The following is a 20,849-nucleotide window of genomic DNA, read 5'->3' as shown; positions in this document are numbered from 1 at the left end:
CTAAAATATACCTTATTAGAACTTATAAACATTCAATATATGCATAGAAAAAGCCATCTTTTGGGGCGCCTGGGTGGCGCAGTCGGTTAAGCGTCCGACTTCAGCCAGGTCACGATCTCGCGGTCCGTGAGTTTGAGCCCCGCGTCAGGCTCTGGGCTGATGGCTCAGAGCCTGGAGCCTGTTTCCGGTTCTGTGTCTCCCTCTCTCTCTGCCCCTCCCCCGTTCATGCTCTGTCTCTCTCTGTCCCCAAAAAATTAAATAAACGTTGAAAAAAAAATTAAAAAAAAAAAAGCCATCTTTTATTGGCTATTTTTTCTCTAGTTTTGATTTCACTTTTTGTTTCTCAAGTCTTAAAGAGGTTTGATCTAACTCATATTGACATTTCAGTAAAGAGTTATAGGTTGTTGTGTTTTGAGGTTTTTTGGCTATATTGGTGTGATTGGATGGATCAGTAGATCTTGAGCTTTAACCAGTTTGTAACCAACTATGTTACTGGCTAAATGCTTTACCCCAGATGGCAGCAAGGTTATGTAATAGAAGCTTTCAGATTTATAAATGTAATGTCCTGTGGAAGAGCCTCTTGGGAAGTTATTTTGAAACAGTAATCCCAGAAGTTCTGTGAATTTCATTTTGACACTGGGTGGGGAGGAGTTTGAGATGAGAGGGAAGAGTTCTCAGGGCACTTCCAGTTCAGCTGCAATTATTCATTTATTTAACTGTTCATACGTTAAGCTTCTTTACATAATAGAAAAAGGGGTTGGGGGGGATATTACTTTCTTAGCCACAGCTGCTTTTAAGAATGGACTTAGTTAATTGTAGGAACGTTTTAATGATTTGTTTAGGCTACATCCAGCGGTAAGAGAAGAGGTATGCTTAATTGTTCTGTATAATAAAGAACAAAATACTTTTGTACTGTAGAGCAATCTGCTAAGAATGGTGAGAAGGGAAGGAAGGAGAGAGAGAGTCCATCCTGTTCCTGGACCCAATTCCCACTTTGGTCTGGAGGTTCTCACCATACCAACAAATAATTCTTGGAACTCCAGCTGGGTGTCCTACAATTCAGCTCAATTCTGACACTACCTACCCAGAGGTTAAGGCTTCAGTCTACAAGACTGCCCCTCCCCCTGGCCCCTACTTCAGACTTCAGGCACAAGCCCAGTTGTCTCTGCTTCCGACTGATGAGTTAGAGATTAGAGGTCCCCATGGCCTCCTGCTTGGACTTCAGAACCCAGTCCAAAGTTCAGTTTGTTCCCAGTTGGATAGAAATCAGAGGTTACAATGACTTCCTTGGGTTCAATTAATTTGCTAGAGCAGGGCACCTGGGTGGCTCAGTTGGTTAAGTGTCTGAGTTCAGCTCAGGTCATGATCTCCTGGTTTGTGAACTGGAGCCCCACCTTGGGCTCTGCGCTGACAGCTTGGAGCCTGCTCCAGATTCTGTGTCTTCCTCTCTCTCTCTCTGTCACTACTCCAGTTGTGCTCTCTATCTCTCTCAAAAGTTAATAAACATTTTTTTAAAAATTGCTAGAGCAGCTCACAGAACTTAAAGAAACATTTTACTTACTAGATCACAGGTTTATAATAAAAAAGATATAACTCAGGAACAGCCAGATGGAAGAGATTTCTTGGACAAGGTATGGAGAAAAGTAAGAGGAACCTCCATGTCCTCTCCAGGTGATCCATTCTCCCCAAATTTCCACATGCCAGTCACCAACCCCGAAGCTACTTGTCCTCTTGGGGTTTTATGGAGGCTTCAACACATTGTGGTGATTGATGAAAAACATTAGCTAGTGGTGATTGATTTATCTTCCAGGCCGTCTCCTCTCCCATGGAGGTGGGGGTTGCTTGCTGCCAGAGACTGAAACTTCCAACACCTTAACCCTGCTTTGTTCTCCTAGTAATCACCCTACTTCCTTAAGTGGGGTCCAAAAACACCTCATAAACATAACAAGAAATACCTTTGCCACTCAATACTTCAGAAATTCCAAGGGTTTCGGGAGCTGTGACTGTAGTTTATCGAGTCATGAATGCTTCTTACAATTTATATTGCTCAGAGAGCTTAGAAGATGCTTGACAATGTACTTAGAAGCAGTTCTCTTAGAAAAGGGGCAGTGAGGTAGAGGAATCTATAAAAATGTCATCACAGAAATTTGTATAAATCTAAGAAGAGAGTCTGACTTCCTCTGGGCATAGAATTTTAGGGGTTGGAAGTGTTGAATCAACAGTTTTAAAGTACCCAACTGGAATCTGGGATACAGGGGCAATATTTCATTTGGAGAAAGGATTTTGTCCTTAGTTTTAAAAATATTCCTATAGTAAATAATTCTTACAATTACATTCTGGTTTGCACATAGAAGGAGCCATGCCACATTCCGTATACTATAAAAGTTTTTACTGATGTTAAATCTACTGAAAGAAAAATAAAAAATGGTTTAACCTTACCCTTTTATTGCTGTATTGGAGGTAACTTCCATATTAATGGAATGGGTACTTTAGTCATAAAATAATTGTTGATTTCCAAGAAGCAAGTGGAATCAGGAAGGGCCCTTGGCATGGGATCGTTAACTACTTCACACTTCAACAAGCTTCTGCTATGTAGTGTAACTTTCCCTATGGTGCACTATTTGCTAGTCAACACATGATTCCTCTATTCTGAAACACTTCTAACAAATTGATGGCCATTGCTGAGTGAATAGCTGAATGAACAAATGAATGGATGAATGTCATTTGTAAATATCACATTCTTTATTGCTAAAATCTTTCTAAGCTCTTTTTCAGGTATTTTTTTTATCGTGAAGGGAGAAATATAAATGTAAATCTTATAATGAGAGTACTGTGCTAACTGTAAAGGTAACAACAGTATTTAATAATACCATCTCTGATAGTAGAATTTGTATATGAACCTAAATAATAGTCATACAAGGTCACTTAAGTATGGTTATGATTGGAGGACGTGGGAGTCTATTTGTATAAGATTCAGGAAACTTCTAAGCAAAAGCTCATTCTAACAAAGAGAAAGTCAGGAAAATAAATCTTAGAATAGGGTAGGATTAAAGAAGATTGGCAATTTGGGGCCTGTGTTGATCATATTAACCTTTAGCCTTAAACGTTTCCACTTCCCCTCTCTTTCTCTTTCTCTCCTTTTTTTTTTTTGCAAGAGTACAGAATAATACCAATTAAATAAAAATATTTGAAATAGTGACTTCATTAAAATGGCATTGGTATCATAAATCAGCAATATTCTGGAATCCATGTAGGAGAAATGTGAAAAGAGGGTCAGTGATGTTATTTATTTGTGCAGAGAACCCTTATCACAATGAAGCCACCTTTTAGACATCTTGGACCCTAGACTATTTACTGGTGGCATCAGCAATGGAGACCCTTTTGGTACAGGAGTATGGCAATTAAAGAGAGGTATTTGTCATTGTTAAAATTTTTCTTTGTTAAAATGTTCAAACTACCCAAAGCAATCTACACATTTAATGCAATCCCTGTCAAAATACCAACTGCATTTTTCACAGAACTAGAACAAATAACCCTAAAATTTATGCAGAACCATAAAAAATGCTGAATAGCTAAAGTAATCTTGAGAAGAACAAAATTGGAGGCATCACAATTCCATATTTTAAGATACACTACAAAGCTGTAGTAATCAAAACAGTATGGTCCTGGCACAAAAATAGACACATAAATCAATAGAACAGAATGGTAGAGAGCTCTGAAATAAACCTACAAATATATGGTCAATTAATCTATGACAAAGGAAGAAAGAATATGCAATGGTAAAAAGTCTCTTCAACAAACGGTGATGGGGAAACTGGACAGCTACATGCAAAAGAATGAAACTGGACCACTTACTTACACTGCACACAAAAATAAACTCAAAATGGATTAAAGACCTAAATGTGAGACCTGAAACCATTAAAATCCTAGAAACGAACACAGGCAGTAATTTCTCTGACATTAGCCATACATAGCAACATTTTTCTAGATATGTCTCCCGATACAAGGGAAACAGAGCCAAACTAAACCACTGGAACTACATGAAAATAAAAAGCTTCTGCACAGCAAAAGAAAAAAATAAAGGAAAACCTACCGAATGGGAGAAGATATTTGCAAATGATATATCCAATAAGAGGTTAGTATACAAATTATACAAAGAACTTATACATCTCATTACCTAAAAACCCAAATAATCCAATTAAAAACAAAAAGGTATTTCTCCAAAGAGATATACAGATGGCCAATAGACACATGGAAAGATGCTTGACAACACTCATCATCGGGGAAATGCAAATCAAAACCACAGTGAGATATCACCTCACACCTGTCAGAAGAGCTAAAATCAAAAATATGAAAAACAAGTGTTGGTGAAGATCTGGAGATAAAGGAACCTTTGTTCACTCTTGGTGGGAATGCAAAGTGATGCAGCCACTGTAGAAAACAGTATGGAGTTTCCTCAAAAAATTAAAAATAGAATTGCCATATGATTCAGTAATTCCACTACTGGGTATTTACCCAAAGAATACAAAACCACTAATTTGAAAAGATATATGCACCCCTGTGTTTACTGTAGCATTATTTACAATAGCTAAATTATGGAAACAGCCCAAGTGTCTCAATAGATGAATGGATAAAGAAGATGTGGTATGTATCTATAATGTAATGTTACTCAGCCATAAAAAGAAAGAAATTTTGCCCTTTATACCAGTATGCATAGATCTAGAGGACATTATGCTAAGTGAAATAAATCCATTGGAGAGACACAAATATCATATGTTTTCACTCATATGTGGAATTTAAGAAACAAAACAAATGAATAAAGAAAAAAGAAACAAACAAATACACTCTTAACTATAGAGAACAAACTGATGGTCACCAGAAGGGAGGTGGGTAGGGGATGAGTGAAATAGGTGAAAGGGATTAAGAGTACACTTAGGGTGATCAGCACTGAGAGATGTACAGAATTGTTGAATCACCATATTGAAACCAATATACTGAAACACTATACTGAAACTAATGTAACACTGTATGTTAATTGTACTAGAATTAAAACAAAGAGGCATTTGTCCACTCATTCATTCATGCACTCATTCAACAAAGATTTATTGGGGTTGCAGACAATATACTAAGAATTTAAATGAGGAATGCAAACCTCTTTATTCATGGAAGTGTTGGACCAAACAGACAAGTAGATCAGTATTTCCAGGACATTATGAAAATGGAATGCCCTTTGTAATATAAGATTATTTGGATGGGCAATCAAGATTATTCAGAGATTTCTCAGATCTAGGCCAAAACCTGAGTGGTAAAGGAGTAGATGTTAGAAGAATGTTTTCATGGCAGAGAGAATAGTGACTGAAGCTCAGACATGAGAGAAAATAAATTTGCAGAATATTTTGGAAAACTACCTGCCATCATCTACTGAATCCTTCTTTGGGTTTATTTAAATAGATCATGAGATTCATAAAGTGTGAATTCTAAAATACTCGGAAGGAATAGGCACATTTCTTCATTTTGGTTTCTTAACTCCTCTATTTCTTATGCCTCTTACCACTCCATTTTTTAATATTGTCTCTGATATTTTTCTTAGTTGCGTCTCTTTTCACAGGCATATATAGTATCTTAGGTCAAATTTTGTGTATGCTAAGGAATAACTGTGAATCTTTTTTTTTTTTTTTTTTTTTGGATAAAGCTAAAGATAATAAAGCTCTAAAACTTTTTGTCCTCCCAATCATGGTCTGTGCAGAACAAAAGCCAGTCTCTACATTTTTATATAAACTTCTTCAGCTTAAAAATCACATCTAACTAGATATTCTGTTTGCTTAGATGGTCTTAGTAGTTATGCTCCTCGACTGACCACCTCACAGTGGGCAGTTTCTGTAACGACATGACAAATGAAATGATATTAATTTAAAATTTTGCGATGTGTTCTGATGATATCCATCCCAGGCGCCTATAATTCAGGTAGATATTTTTGGCAATGTTCTGCAAAGTTGGAAAAACATTGCTCTGTGGGTCTCTGAGAAACATTTGCAATTTTTCTCATGTGCATCGTGCTAGTAGCAACTTCTAATCAGCAGGAAACCCAGGGCATGAGCAATTTATCCATTAAGTGAGTCATATAAGGCCAGGAAAAGAGAGACTTGCTGATGCTTATAAGGGATATTTTTACATTTTGGTCAAAGATTATTTCTCATAAATGTTTTAACATCTGCTAAGCTGGAAGTATTTTGGTTCACTTGTTAGGTAACAAAATCTCAATATTTTTAATACAAATTTTTAAAACAACTCAAAAATAGCTATGGGTATTTTTCCCAAGACTACTTAAGAATCACTTTTAAGTTGAGATGCCAGTTTTAACATAAATTTTGAAAAATAAGAAAAATCATTTAAATTTGCCAATTAATATAGAAATAAAGTGTAAAAACAAAAGAATAAAAACAAAAGAACTCAAATGTTAGAAATCTTCTAATTAAGGAATTTTAAAACCAGAATTTTAAAGTACAGTTATATTCATATCACTATCAAGTTTTTTGCATCACTTTTCACAATTTTTTATTTTGAAAAATTCAAATCGATTTAAGAGTTATAAGAATAGCACATTCACCAAAGGATAACATTTAATCACATTTGCTTGTTTTCTCAAATATTTGAGAATGTACCTTCAAAAAATGAGGATATTCTCCCACTTTAATAAAATTATCACAATCAGGAAATTTAACACTGAAAAATACAATTATTTAATATATAGTCCATATTAAAATTCCTCCAATTGTCCAAATAAAATCCTTAATAGATGTTTTAATCCAGAGTATATTAAGAATAACACATTGTATTTAGTTAAACACATTGTGTTTAGTTTAACAACTAAATTCCCTTTAGTCTGTTAATAAAGCAAAGCTTTGTTAATTATTAATTTATATGAAAGCTAAATTTATTACAACTAGTTGAAGTAAGAGAGACACCATCTTGACAGCATCTTAGCAGTATCTTAGACAATGAAGCTCAAATGGTTCTAAACTGGAGGAATGCAGTTCAATGTGAATTTTTTTCCTAGGATCTGAAGTGGGCTCTGTGCAGACAGCAGAGAGCTGGATGCAGGGCTCGAACTCATCAACTGTGAGATCATGACCTGAGCTGAAGCAGGACACTTTACCAACTGAGCCACCCAGGCACCCCCACAAGTTCTTTTTAATAAATAATCTGTAGGGAACAACTTTATGAGGGTATGAATATCATGTTCTGCATATATTCACTTACATAATCAGCACCCATTAGTTCTGTTATTATTTTGATAGGTGAAAAAGAATACATTTTAAGTTCTATAATTTTTTCAGCATTTGTTAATTGATATTAGTCCATAAGGAAGAGCTTTCCCTTCTCTTCACTTTGTAATTGTTATTATTTAACAACAATATAGACTTTAGGTTCCTTTCTCATTTCAGTGAATCATGTTCTTATTCATATTGATACCCAAACAGTTCCACATTTGGCCAGTGGGAGCCTATTCAAGCTGGCTTCAGGATCTTTTAGATATATTCCCATGATTTTCTAAAGAAATTTCTTACTCTCTGTAAACAAGGAGACCATCTAGTCTTACCTTATACTTTTCCTGCCTTAGCCTTGCAATCAGGATTTCTCCAAGTGACAAGTTCTTTCTTTGTATCCATTTCCATGCTGCCATTGTCCCCCATATTGGCAGGAAGTTAATTTCACTGGCTTCAGGTTTTCACTTCCGGTATTTTTTTTTTTAATTAAGGCATTACTTATTAAATATTTCTACACTTCTTTTTTATCCAAAAAAGTAGTACATTATACTTTATGGAACTTAATTTCTCACAAAAGAGCCTATACTGAAAATCACAACATGAGTTCATAGAAACTTTTTTCATAGTTTTGTTTAAAGCTGCAGAATCAATCTCCTATTTATGAGTTATGTTTTTAAGTTGTATTTTTGTGTTTCTTAAGGGTAAATTCCTAAAGTGAATTCTTTATGAGAAAGGGTAAACATGTAGGAAGTTTTTTTGGATACTGCCAAAGTCTTCCCATAGAGCTAGATCTATTTTGTATTCACACCAGTAATACATGAAAGTATTTATTTCCTACAGCCTTCAAACAGAGTGTGTTTTCAAACTTTTGTGTTTCAACTCAGGTTATCTTGCAACTCTGTGCTAGGCATGGAGCCGGATTGGGATTCTCTCTCTCCCTTTCCCTTGCCCCTCCCCTGCCTGCACTCACACGCGCGCGCGCGCGCTCTCTCTCTCTCTCTCTGAAACAAACAAAAATCATGGATGATTAAATATCTTTTTGTATGTTTAAAGGTCACCTGTATGTCTCTTATGTCTCTTTTTGTAAGCTATTTATATTTTTTGCACTTGGGGCGTCTGGGTGGCTCAGTCAGTTAAGTGTCCTACTTCAGCTCAGGTCATAATATCCCAGTTGATGGGTTCAAGTCCTGTGTCAGGCTCTGTGCTGACAGCTCAGAACCTGGAGCCTTCTTCAGATTCTGTGTCTCCCTCTCTCTCTGCCCCTCCCCTGTTCATACTCTGTCTCTCAAAAATAAATATTTAAAAAATTAAAAAAAATACTTTTTTGCTCTTATTTTTATTTTTTTTATTTTCCCCTGAATGATCACGTTTTAGCTGTGATATATATGGCAAGTATTTTCCCTTCTAGGATATCTGTTTTGTTTCAGTGGTTTTTTTTTTGGGGGGGTGTTGGGGTACAGCATGCAGAATTTTTTTCAGTATTTCCTTTTATTGTATTGGAATTTTAAGTTATACTTAGACATTTAAAAAAATATAGCTTATAAAGAATACACTTGTGTTTTTTCTCTAGTAATTGTATGGATTTTCTATATTTATATCACTGATCCATTTGGAGTTTATTTTTTTAGACTTTTTCTTTTCCGATTCTTATGGGTCTTAATTATTTCTTCTCATCTAATTTCATGGTCAATACTTGCAATATATTGTGAAGTAAGAGGGGAAATAGATAGTATTCTTGCCTTGTTCTTGAATTTGATAGTCATGCCTCTATTTCTTCCACATTAAGATGCTGGCTTTAGGGCTGAGTATACAGTATTATATGTACATGTATATATTTCTATAATATTGAGTAAATTTTATTCAAGAATGGATGTTGAATTTTATCACAGGCTTTAATCTATAGAGATAGTTATATATCTTTTCTTTTTTTTTTTTTTAATTTTTTTTTTCAACGTTTACTTATTTTTGGGACAGAGAGAGACAGAGCATGAACGGGGGAAGGGCAGAGAGAGAGGGAGACACAGAATCCGAAACAGGCTCCAGGCTCTGAGCCATCAGCCCAGAGCCCGACGCGGGGCTCGAACTCACGGAGTGCGAGATCATGACCTGGCTGGAGTCGGACGCTTAACCGACTGCGCCACCCAGGCGCCCCTATATATCTTTTCTTTTTATATCTATCAATATAGTATCATAAAACATTTTTTATCTTCACAATTATTAAACTTTAATTAGTCATAATATATTCTTTTCTTTTTTTTTTTTTTTTAATTTTTTTTTTCAACGTTTATTTATATTTGGGACAGAGAGAGACAGAGCATGAACGGGGGAGGGGCAGAGAGAGAGGGAGACACAGAATCGGAAACAGGCTCCAGGCTCTGAGCCATCAGCCCAGAGCCCGACGCGGGGCTCGAACTCACGGACCACAAGATCGTGACCTGGCTGAAGTCGGACGCTTAACCGACTGCGCCACCCAGGCGCCCCAATATATTATTTTCTTAATGTAATATTATTTTGTATAGAATCATTTGTACCTAGTAACTTTTTCCAAGGGTAGTTCTTTAATAATTCTCACTTTTTCTGTATCTCTGCTTCTTCTTCTACTCTGTCTCTGTCTTTCCCTGTGTCTTTCTCTTTCTCCCTGTCTGATTTTATGGAAATTATCTGTTTAATCTTTCTATTATTATCAAGTGTGATAAATTATATATTGCTGAGTTGTTATTTGTTTCATCAAAGTTTGGGCATTTATTTGCATAAGGTTGTGTAAAGGGTTTTTATAACATTATTAAATCCTTCTGTTTCAATGGCTATTTTATCTTGTTCTTCAACTATCCCAATTTGTTTTAATCTTAGATCTACAACTAAATATATTTAGAGCTCAAAATCAGGCCTTTTGCTAAAGCTTCTTCAATCATTTTTTTTCTCAGCAAAAGAGTCTACTATATGAAATGTGTTATCATTATTTCATTAGTATAATGGGGTTACATGTTTCAAGGAGTAAGACTACTTTATAATAATAGATGATTTTTTTCCATTACCTTTCAATTAGGTCCTGTTACAATCTTTTCTCACCACAGCCTCTGCCCACAACAAAAAATAAGAATAATAATTCAATAATAATAATTATAATCAAAAATAAATATCCCTAACAATGTTTCATACATTCTTTCAAAGATGTTACAGTTTAATTTTTTCCTATGCAATGATTTCTTAAAAGATAACAATTCACATTTTAAAAGGTGCTTTAATTCAGCCCTTTTTTATCACTAATTTTATTTTTTTTAAGTTTTTATTTAAATTTCAGTTGGCTAACATACAGTGTGTTATTAGTTCCAGGTGTACTATAGTTCAAATGTAGTGATTTGACACTTCATACAATACCTAGTACTCATCACAGCAAGTGCACTCCTTAATCTCCATCACCCATTCCCATCCCTCTACCCACCTCTCCTCAGGTAACATCAGTTTGTTTTGTATATAGTTAAGAGTATATTTCTTGGTTTGCCTCCCTCTCTCTTTTTCTTTTTTTTCTTTTGCTCATTTGTTTTGTTTCTTAAATTCCACGTATAAGTGAAGTCATATGGTATTTGTTTTTCTGTGACTGACTTATTTTGCTCCAATCATCTCTTGACTGTAGTGAACTGGTAAAGGATTGTGTAGGAAGGCTCATAGAGTATTCCTGGAGTTCTTTTATGATTACATAGTTTTCTTTCTTTCTTTTTAAAACAAAAATTTTTTTAATGCTGATTTATTTTTTGATAGAGACAGACAGAGCATGAGTGGGGGAGGGGCAGAGAGAGATGGAGACAAAGAATCTGAAGCAGGCTGCAGGCACTGAGCTGTGAGCACAGAGCCCAACACAGGGCTCAAATCTACAAACCACAAGATTATGACCTGAGCTGAAAGCGGATCCTCAACTGACTGAGCCACCCAGGCACCCCATGATTACACAGTTTTGTATAGACTTGACACTTTAAAAACACTTTTGCTGGATTTAAAGCCTTTGGCTCACACTTTCTTTCCTTGAATTATGAAACATAACCTGTCCTGCCTTTGTCTTGGTTTAGATATCTTTGTCTAAAATTCTCATGTCATCGGAATTTTCCTTCACTGACTTCAGACGGTCTTTTTGAATGAATTTTCTGAGGATAATTTTCTTTATTTTTAAAGAAAGATATTGGAGTTAAACATTAAAGGGCAGATTTTTTTAGATACTTGGTGATAGATTCAATTTTTGAATTATGGTTTAAAACATTTTCAATTATTTCATTTTATTCTTTATTATCTCCAATTGTGCCTTTTATCTTTTTTTGCCTCTTTCTATTTCATCAATTTCTCTCTGAACATGTTTCTTTCATTATTCTGATCTTTCTCTCAGTATTATCATGACTTCCCTAAATGTTCCTTATTAACTTTGGAGTTTAAGCTTTTCTCTCTTGGTGACTATATAATTTAGTTTGTATTTTAAGATGATTTTGTCTTTTTCTTTAATTTATTGCCCGAGCTTGATCAAGTCTCATTTCACATGCTGACATGTTAATATTTATCCTAATATTAAAAATATTTTCTTAGTGAATTAACCTAGGTGTCCATTTCTGTTCTGAATTTCAGAATTCATAATTCAAGTTTTTTAAAGCATTTACTTAAGGTTGTTTAGGTGAGTTTGGAGTGTTGAAGTTTTACTTCAATTAATTAGTAAATTAATTAAGTTGCTTATTGACTTTTTTAGAGAGAATTTTTATAATCTGAGATGTTCTGATTCTCCTTGTTTATTTTCTTTTTATATTGGCTCTGTATGGAAGTAAATCTACAATTTTCTGTTGATTCAATGTTTTTAAAAAATTACTCTGGATTGGCACTGAGGCATTATTCTCTTTTCTATTAATATATTGAAGTACAGTTTATTTAATGGATAGCGCTAATTTCAAGGAAAAAGGTTTTGATTTGACTTCTGACTCTGTCATCTCTTTTTTTTCTTTCTTTAGAAAAACAAATTTTCTACATTCTTGCCCTTCACAATGGAGTCTCCAATGTGTGCCTCCCCCTTTCCCATTCACTTTACTCCTCCAGAAGTTGTGATATAAAATTAATGGAATAAAATAAAATATTGTACAAGAAACAAATAAGCAAAAACTACTAAGAATACTACTTCGGTAAAATTGATAGAATGATGAGGCTCAAATAACAGATAACACAACTTAGGCTGGGTTAAACATGAGTTAGATTTGCTATCTCTCACTACAAAAAGGCTAAGTTGGGTTACTCCCATGACTTATTATTCTCAAAGGCACAGGTTATTTTAAACTTAACATTTCCATATTGAATTTTGTTTTCGGATTTACCCCTTCATAGTCTAAACACACTTGGAGAATATTTCTAAGTAAGAAATGATCAAGGCCAGAAGAATGTCCTTTTCTTGTGTCCCCTTTTTAGAGTGAGGTAAACTTTCTCAGGTCCTTTACATTTTCCTCTCTGCCCCAAACCTACTGTTTTTCCTTCATGTCCTTGTCCAAATTTCATAAGATCATATGTAATTTTATCAAGATGTATTTTAGATAAATCAATATTTTCTTGCCCTGAAGCATCAGATATTTAAACTCTGTTCTTTTTTAAAGGAAGAAAGGGTATGAGATGATTGTTGATTAAGGCACCAACAGTTTCTGATATGGTTTAATAGGCATAATAAATTCTAAAACTAAAACTTAAGTGCATTTAATTGCAGATAAAATAATAAACAAGAACAATCTAGGAATCTAAAGGATAACAACCTTGAAAATATCTTAGAATAATATAAGAATCATAGAATAATCTTAGAACAAGTATCTGAAAGATAATATTCTCAGAACATTCAGCAGAGGTCTTAATGATTTTTCTCTTTAGATGAGAATACCTGCAGAGAGTCTTTGAGAAGAAATTTACAGCGTAGAGAATTTAGCCCTTTACTTATTTCTAAAAGCTCAACTCCTCAATTTTAGGATCTTACATCTGTGGATAGTTAATATCAATCATCAGTTAATGGTGATCCTCTGAGTCTACAAACTTACAAAGCTCATGCAAATTTTTCCCTTACAAATCATAGTGTCCAAGGAAATATTAAAAATCATTTAATTGTATCCTTATTTATTGGGAATCACATATGAAGAGGCAAGAGAATTGAGCCTTATTTTCTCCCAAATTCTGGACCTCTTTTTGGGAGAATCTGGCAATTAGAAATTGTGCTTCCGCAGCCTTGATGACTGGGCCATGGCCCAAGAGACCATAATTGCATTGTAATAGATGGTCAGACAAGACTTGCTATTCCTGATATGATTGTATACTTGGCTATTCAATCAATGATTAATGTTAGGATGAAGTTGTAGAGGCCGTATTTGGTCAGGTAGATGAAAAAGAAGAGAAAGGCAGTCTGCTGAGAAAGATAAAAATGAAGTAGACATACACAGAGAAGAAAAGATGAAAGTATATAGTCTAAAAGAGAGGGTGGGGGGAAGGCTTAGTGTGGTCTTTGCTCTTCAGGTAGGTCCTGGTTACAATTCACTTAATGATGCTGAAACTTTCTGCCTTTCCTGTCTCTCCATTTTATTTTGACTTAAGTTAGTTTTGGCAAATTTCTGCTGATACCAATCCAACAATCCTGTCTTTAACCATGTTCTCTTGCTAATGTTTCTATGGTATGTGTGAGAATCAATTTCAGTGTTAAAAGGAATCTAAGATATCATAATTTTGTAGATTTGCAAGTCTAGGGAGGTTAAAATATTACATAGATAATTGAAGGTCCTGACTGATCCTTGGATTCCTGATTTCACAAATACCAGCATTTTATAGGAAATTAAAACAAGGATTGGGAATAGATAATCACTTTTTGCTTTTCTCCTAATACCAGCTCATTTTTCAGTGTGATACTCTTCTAAGAAACTATTATTTGAAATTAAACAATTTTTAATTTTTTTAAGTTTTTTTTAATGTTTATTTATATTTTGAGAGAGAGAGACAGAGTGTGAGCGGGGAAGGGGCAGAGAGAGAGAGGAAGACACAGAATTTGAAGCAGGCTCCAGGCTCCAAGCTGTCAGCAAAGAGCCCAATGTGGGGCTCGAACTCACAACTGTGAGATCATGACCAGAGCCAAAGTGAGAGGCTTAACTGACTGAGCCACCCACGCGACCCAAAACAATTTTTAATTTTAAAAGAAACCCATTTCTATGGGTTTGAAAATAGACATTTCTATTTTCGCACCCAGATATACCAGACATTTTGACATATTTGCTTCATGTATCTTTTTTAAAGATATGGTCAAAATCTACTCAAAACTGTTTTAAAAGATAAGTATTTAAAAAAATGTTTTTTAAAATTTTTTAGTGTTTATTTATTTTTGAGAGAGAGAGACAGAACACAAGTAGGGGGAGGGCAGAGAGAGAAGGAGACAGAATCTGAAGCAGGCTCCAGAGCTATCAGCACAGAGCCTGATGCAGGGCTTGAACCCACAAACCACGAGATCATGACCTGAGCCAAAGTCAGGCACTCAACCAACTGAGCCATTCAGGTACCTCCCAAAAAGTTTTTTTAAATGTTTATTTATTTTTAAGAGAGAGAGAGAGAGACAGAGCATGAATTGGGGAGAGGCAGAGTGAGAGGCAAACACAGAACCCGAAGCAGGCTCCAGGCTCCAAACTGTCAGCACAGAGCCTGACGCGGCACTTGAACCCACAAACTGTGAGATCATGGCCTGAGCCAAAGTTGGGCACTTAATCAACTGAGCCACCCAGGAGCCCCTAAAAGATAACTTTAGAGGAAGTAGTCTAGTATGTGAACTTTTATAAATTACCTCCTACTAAACTCAGATCCTCTACTAAATTCAGATATGATTACACAGTCTAATTGTTTTCTAAGTTTCCCAAATAGCAATATTTAAAGTACATTACCAACAGGGGATTCATGTCACTTTTTTCTTTTAACTGAAAATAATTTCATATTCATCCCAAAATTAAAAAGATATGATACTGAATATCCTTAGATGTACTTTACTAGCAACAGATTGAGGTACATCTTTATAATTTTATATTTGTATATTTTTTATCATTTTGGAAAATAGTCTTTAGTTTTAGCTTTCCTACCTTTTCTCATCTTGCACCTTTGCTTGAAGCTAGGTATCATTCAAAACCACTAACAATCAGTATTCTTTCCATTCTTGTTAAGACATCAGCATTGGTCTATAATACACGGGGATTAAGGATATCAAGGGAGAATATTTAAAATACAGTGGCAATGAATTTATACAGAATTTACATGACTATCCATATTCTTTCAAAGGATTTATATTGTAATTCAAGATTAGTTTGAGCATAAGTTAATAAACTCTTAAAGTATTAGCCAAATCTTCTTATGCAAGACCCTGAGAGATTCTCTTTAATTTAAAAAAAAAAAAAATAATACTAATCAACTATGATGCCCCTGGAGATATGCTACAAGGAATCCATACTATTCTTTTATCAAATAGTAAAATACTTACTAATTTTCTTCCTTAATCACCTAGTGTATATAATTATCAGAATATAAAAATTATAAAGTTTTATCAATCATTCTATTGTTTTCTTCCTATTTGCCTTACTTTGGTTACTTTTATTTATCAGCCACTTTTAATTTTGATATAATTGGGAATAATTTCAAACTTAGAGTTGCAATACTCCTATACATTACAGGACAATTATAAAAAACAAATCTTAACATTGACATAAGACTACTATCTAATCCACAGTCCATATTTAAATTTCTTCCATTGTCCTAACAGTGTTCTTAATAGGTACTTTTTTCTCCCTCTGTCACAAATCCATTCAGGATAACTCCTGAAGTTGTCATCCATCTTTCTTTCTTTCTTTCTTTTTTTCTTTCTTTCTTTCTTTCTTTCTTTCTTTCTTTCTTTCTTTCTCTCTCTCTCTCTCTCTCTCTCTCTCTCTTTCTTTCTTTCTCTCTTTCTTTCTCTCTTTCTCTCGGGTCAGGCGTAAGGCAGGGTAAAGATAGGAGTCAGAGGCTAAAAAATTTTAGCAGCCAAGGATTTATCTGGGAACTAAGGTCTCGGGCGAGGTTCCGTCACTCAGGGAGAGAGAAGAGAGAGAGAGAGAGAGAGAGAGAGAGAGAGAGAGAGAGAGAGAGAGAGAGAGAGTCAGGGAAGTCGCACCCAGGTGTGGTGGGGTGGGGTTTTTAAGCTGCTGTGGTTCCGGGTTTAGGTCCGGGTTTTTTCGCGTCAGGTCGTGCTGTCGCTTGGTGATTGGTTGACCTCCAATTCCTTCTGGAACGCTACTACTAGGGACTTTTTGTTGGGTTGCGCTGGCAAGATGGCTGTCCCCTCTACTGTGGTTCCAAGGACATCCTAACATTTTTTTATTACTTTTTTTAACGTGTACTTCCTTAGAATTTCTTTGCATTTCATAACTTTGACATTTTTGAAGAGAATTTGCTAGTTATTTTGTAAAACCCTCAATTTTGGATTATTAATGCTTTCAAATTATTAGAAATTCCTATATTTAATTACATTGCAATATTCTTTTGAAAGTTGAATTACTTTTTCCCAGTAACTAAGCTGATATAACTTAGTCATTCATGAAGGACATCTACTGTACAGGTTAAGAATTCAGGCTTCAGAGTCAGACAGATTTAGATTTGCTTTCTACCTTTTCTGACAATTAGTTTTACTCATCTTCTCCAAGCTGCAATTTCCTAATCTGTAAAATAGGGAAAATGATGAATTCTCAAAGGGGTTGCTGGAAGGATTAAATGAGGTAACATACGCAAAGCATTTGGTAAAGTGCCTGGCACATAAACAAAACTCCATAAAGAATTGGGTACATTATTATGTTTGCCAATATAAAGTAACAAGAAAAAACTGACAAGCTAGTTTAGTGGCATTAAATAAATGATAGCACTGATATTCAGGAGAGGAGGAAAGTGAGTGAAATTGCCTTTTTCATCTGAAGTCCTTTGACGCATTTATGTTTCCAGGTTCCAATGTTGGGTCTTTTTTAATATCTCATTTTTCAGTGTATAAGGCTTTATATTTAATTTTCCAAAGCAAGATATCCCAGTTTATGTGTCTAATATATTTTCTTTTGAAATAAAAATCATAGCTAAGGGAATTTCTTTCTGATAGTGTAGAATTTAAAACAAGGATTTACTAGTAATTTGCCCATTTGAAACGAATTGTGTATTTTCTTATATGCTATATATTATTTACATGCTTATTTACTTACATAATAGTATTTTCTCAAGGTGGATCAAGAAAGCCTATTTAGCTATCAAAGTAGCTGAATTGACAATAAAAGTAAGTTTCTATTTAGTCTGTGGGAACAGGGATTCATTCAAAGCAGGAGACATATGAAAGGGAAGAAAATACACATTTTTAGCTTATTGCTTGATGCAGGACTGATATCATGAATTATCTTGATCTAAGTTGTATCTATTTGCAACCTTTCATGAGACTTTCTGGCCATAAATTCCACTTCCTGGTGATCCTCTGGTCCTGGTAGTCTTAAGCTTGTAAGATGTGACAATTCTGTTGTGGCTTTTTCTGCCATGCATAGTCACATACAACTCTCCTTTCCTCTTGGGTAAAGAATTCAGATATATTTAGGGAAAATTACTCCATCAGTAAGGAATTTTGGATTCCTTACATTTATTTAAATTTTCCATATTTACATTAAAACAAGTGAATGGCTCTCACACTGACCTACTATCTGGCTAGAATAGGTTCATAGCAACTTTGCACTGGGTAATTTCAACAGAATAGAATTTTCATTTAACCAACGAGGCTCAAATCAAACATAGCTAAGTTTGTTATACTTCTGTCAGTAGGGATGAAGAGGACCAAAAGCAGCAAACAAATAAATTAAAAGGAAAAATATTTAAGACATCTAAAATGTGAATAGATAGGGTGATTTGCATACTTCCCCCCCCCCCCCTTTATAAGCTTCTGGTCATTTAATTTTCTCTTAAGTTACATTTTTCCTTTTTATACAGTATTATTAATTTCTCATATCTATTTGCAACAGTTAGAAAGTCACTTTTAGAAAACGAATTTAAATGACTTATAATTTTGATGGCATCTCCTGAATGAATTTACAAATCATTTTTTATAGGACACAATTACAATTGTTTAATACCAACGCACATTATTTCTTACATTTTAGCATCTATCTTTTCTTTGAAATTGAGATTTGACATTTAGATACGTTGATATTTAAGTGGCCAGGACATTTGAAAGAAATTGGAGGTTACCACAGAAGTGCCCTTCTGTTGGTGATGCATTCATGTATCAGAGACATTCTTTTGCATTTATTTAAAAGTTAGAAACATGGTATTGCTATTTAAATAATTTTCCCACACAATAATTCCTTAAAAAGTTGTAATTGCTTTAAGTTTTACTACTGATTGTAGTCATTTGTGTGATTGTATCTATGATTGATGCATTTTAATGTTGCAATTGTCTGGCAATTTTCTATGATTATATCCATGACTGGTATTCTTTATGGTGCAATTGTGTAGTAATAGTCTGATTATATCGCTATTAAGATTTTTACATAACTTTCTCTCAGGACACATTTGAAGAATAGAGTTTTTATTTCCAAGAGTATAAGTTCTTGGTAAAGCAAATCAGTTCATTTGGCTTGGTGAATTTTCTTCATCGAGTCAATAGGCTGAATGATTTTGAGAAGAAAACCACCATGTTCTCTTTTCATATTATACTATTGAGGATGTTATTTCAAATTTACATTAATAAAATTCATAACTTTTAAAATATGAAATCATAAAAAGATTTAATACCAAAGACTGAAAAGAAGTGGCCAGGATATTTGAGAAAAATCTAGCAAAAAGCAGTGTCAGGAAGGCCAAAGGAGAAATGAGGAGTTAATCGGATGGCACAGACAGGTCAGGTGGAGTAAGTACTCAGAAGCGTGTGATGCATCTGGCACAAGGGACAATAACCTTGACCTCACTGAGAGCAGATTCAGTGGAGTTGTGGGGATATAAGCTAGGTGGAAAGGTAGCTAGGAATCAAGAGGAGATAAAGAGAGTCATACAATACAGGGAGAATATTTTTTTCCCCCTTGGGGCCCAATTGTGAAGAAAAGGAGAAAGGATAATATACACATAAAAATGGGAATTTTTGTTATGTTTTGTTGAACACAGCAGAGATGATTGGAAGGTTAGAAAACAAAAGGGATAAGATACTTAGGAAAAACGTCTCTGAAAGGGTTAAGAGTTTTACTGAAGTTCAAAGTAAACTTTGAACAGATAACTTGGCACTTCTTTCAGTGAGATCTAAAAGGAGGTAAAGAGGTATACGAAGATAAATTCATTTGTGGGTAAAGGTAAGAGGTTGGAATTTCTCTGCTACTTGGTTTCTAAATTTGCTGTAATTTAAGGAGATACATTTTCTCTGTCAAGGAAGGGCATGGAGGTGTGCATGAGTGTGGGGATGGAGTGCAGAAAGAGGAAAATGTTAAAGGGATGAAAACCCTGCGATGTGGAAGGGCCGATAGAATTTACAGATGAGAACAAATAGAAGGATCATTGACTGAACATGAACAGAGACTTGTTTTGGCACAGAGATACAATTTTTCCCAGCAGTGCTTAATAGTGTGCATATAGAAGCAGAGAAAGCAAATGCATGGAGTGATTTTCTGGTGGTAACATATGGATCCAGTGTAATAGAAGATAAGATAACAAAGTGGTATGTGGGTTGTAGATAGAGAGTACTTAAAAGTAATGGACCAGAGTCTGGTTCAAACAAGGATAAAAATGCAGTCACTAGGAGGCTGATCATCCAGAATAGATGAAATGGCCAATGTTCTGGGGTCTTGATGAAATTCAATAATTGGTATAGTGAGAATATGAAACCCAAAGTGTGTACAAGGTAAATGTTTTTAAATAAAATAGGGTTTTTAAACTCAAAGGTTTTTGAAGTACTGATATTTGGCAGAATGACAAGAGAATTGACTTTAAGATTTGCAGAATTGGGGAGCCTGGGTGGCTAAGTCGGTTGAGCATCCGACTTTGGCTCAGGTCACGATCTCGCGGTATGTGGGTTCGAGCCCCGCGTCGGGCTCTGTGCTGACAGCTCAGAGCCCGGATCCTGTTTCCGATTCTGTGTCTCCCTCTCTCTCTGATCCTCCCCCGTTCATGCTCTGTCTCTCTCTGTCTCAAACATAAATAAACGTTAACAAAAATTAAAAAAAAAAGATTTGCAGAATTATTCCTAATTATTTTAATTAACTTATTTATTGTTTTGAAAATTAATAAAAATTTCTGATATACAACTGAAAATTCATTTTGACTGGTGATTCTCAACAGTGTCTCTCTGTTGAGGGAGACATTTCTCTGATAGACACGTCTCGAAAAGTGACGTACTGACTGTTGAAAATCACTAATTTCCATCATCAAGGGAGGTTAGAACTGTGTTGTTCAGGATGGTAGCTCCTGATCACATGCAGCCATGAAGCACTTCCAATGCGAGTAATAACACTGAAGGAACTGAAGTTTAAATTTTATTTAGTTCTAACTTCAATTGAAAAACTAAACCACTCTAAAAAACTTTCC

At 34.9% G+C, this 20,849-nt stretch overlaps 2 long non-coding RNA genes across 3 annotated transcripts in view; one reads left to right on the top strand and one right to left on the bottom strand.

Moving 5' to 3' along the window:
* The window catches only part of LOC147572015 (uncharacterized), a 546,875-nt gene that overhangs the window by 299,424 nt on the left and 226,602 nt on the right, over window positions 1-20,849 (top strand). The gene's annotated exons all lie outside the window — the stretch shown is intronic.
* LOC147572016 (uncharacterized) overlaps window positions 1-20,849 on the bottom strand; it is a 463,768-nt gene that overhangs the window by 428,538 nt on the left and 14,381 nt on the right. The gene's annotated exons all lie outside the window — the stretch shown is intronic.

Source organism: Puma concolor, chromosome F2 (genome assembly GCF_028749965.1).
Source record: "Puma concolor isolate L17-30 chromosome F2, mPumCon1.1.hap2, whole genome shotgun sequence".
Lineage (NCBI taxonomy): Eukaryota > Metazoa > Chordata > Mammalia > Carnivora > Felidae > Puma > Puma concolor.
The sequence above is the reverse complement of the archived record's forward strand: the minus strand, read 5'-3'. Positions and strand labels throughout refer to the sequence as shown.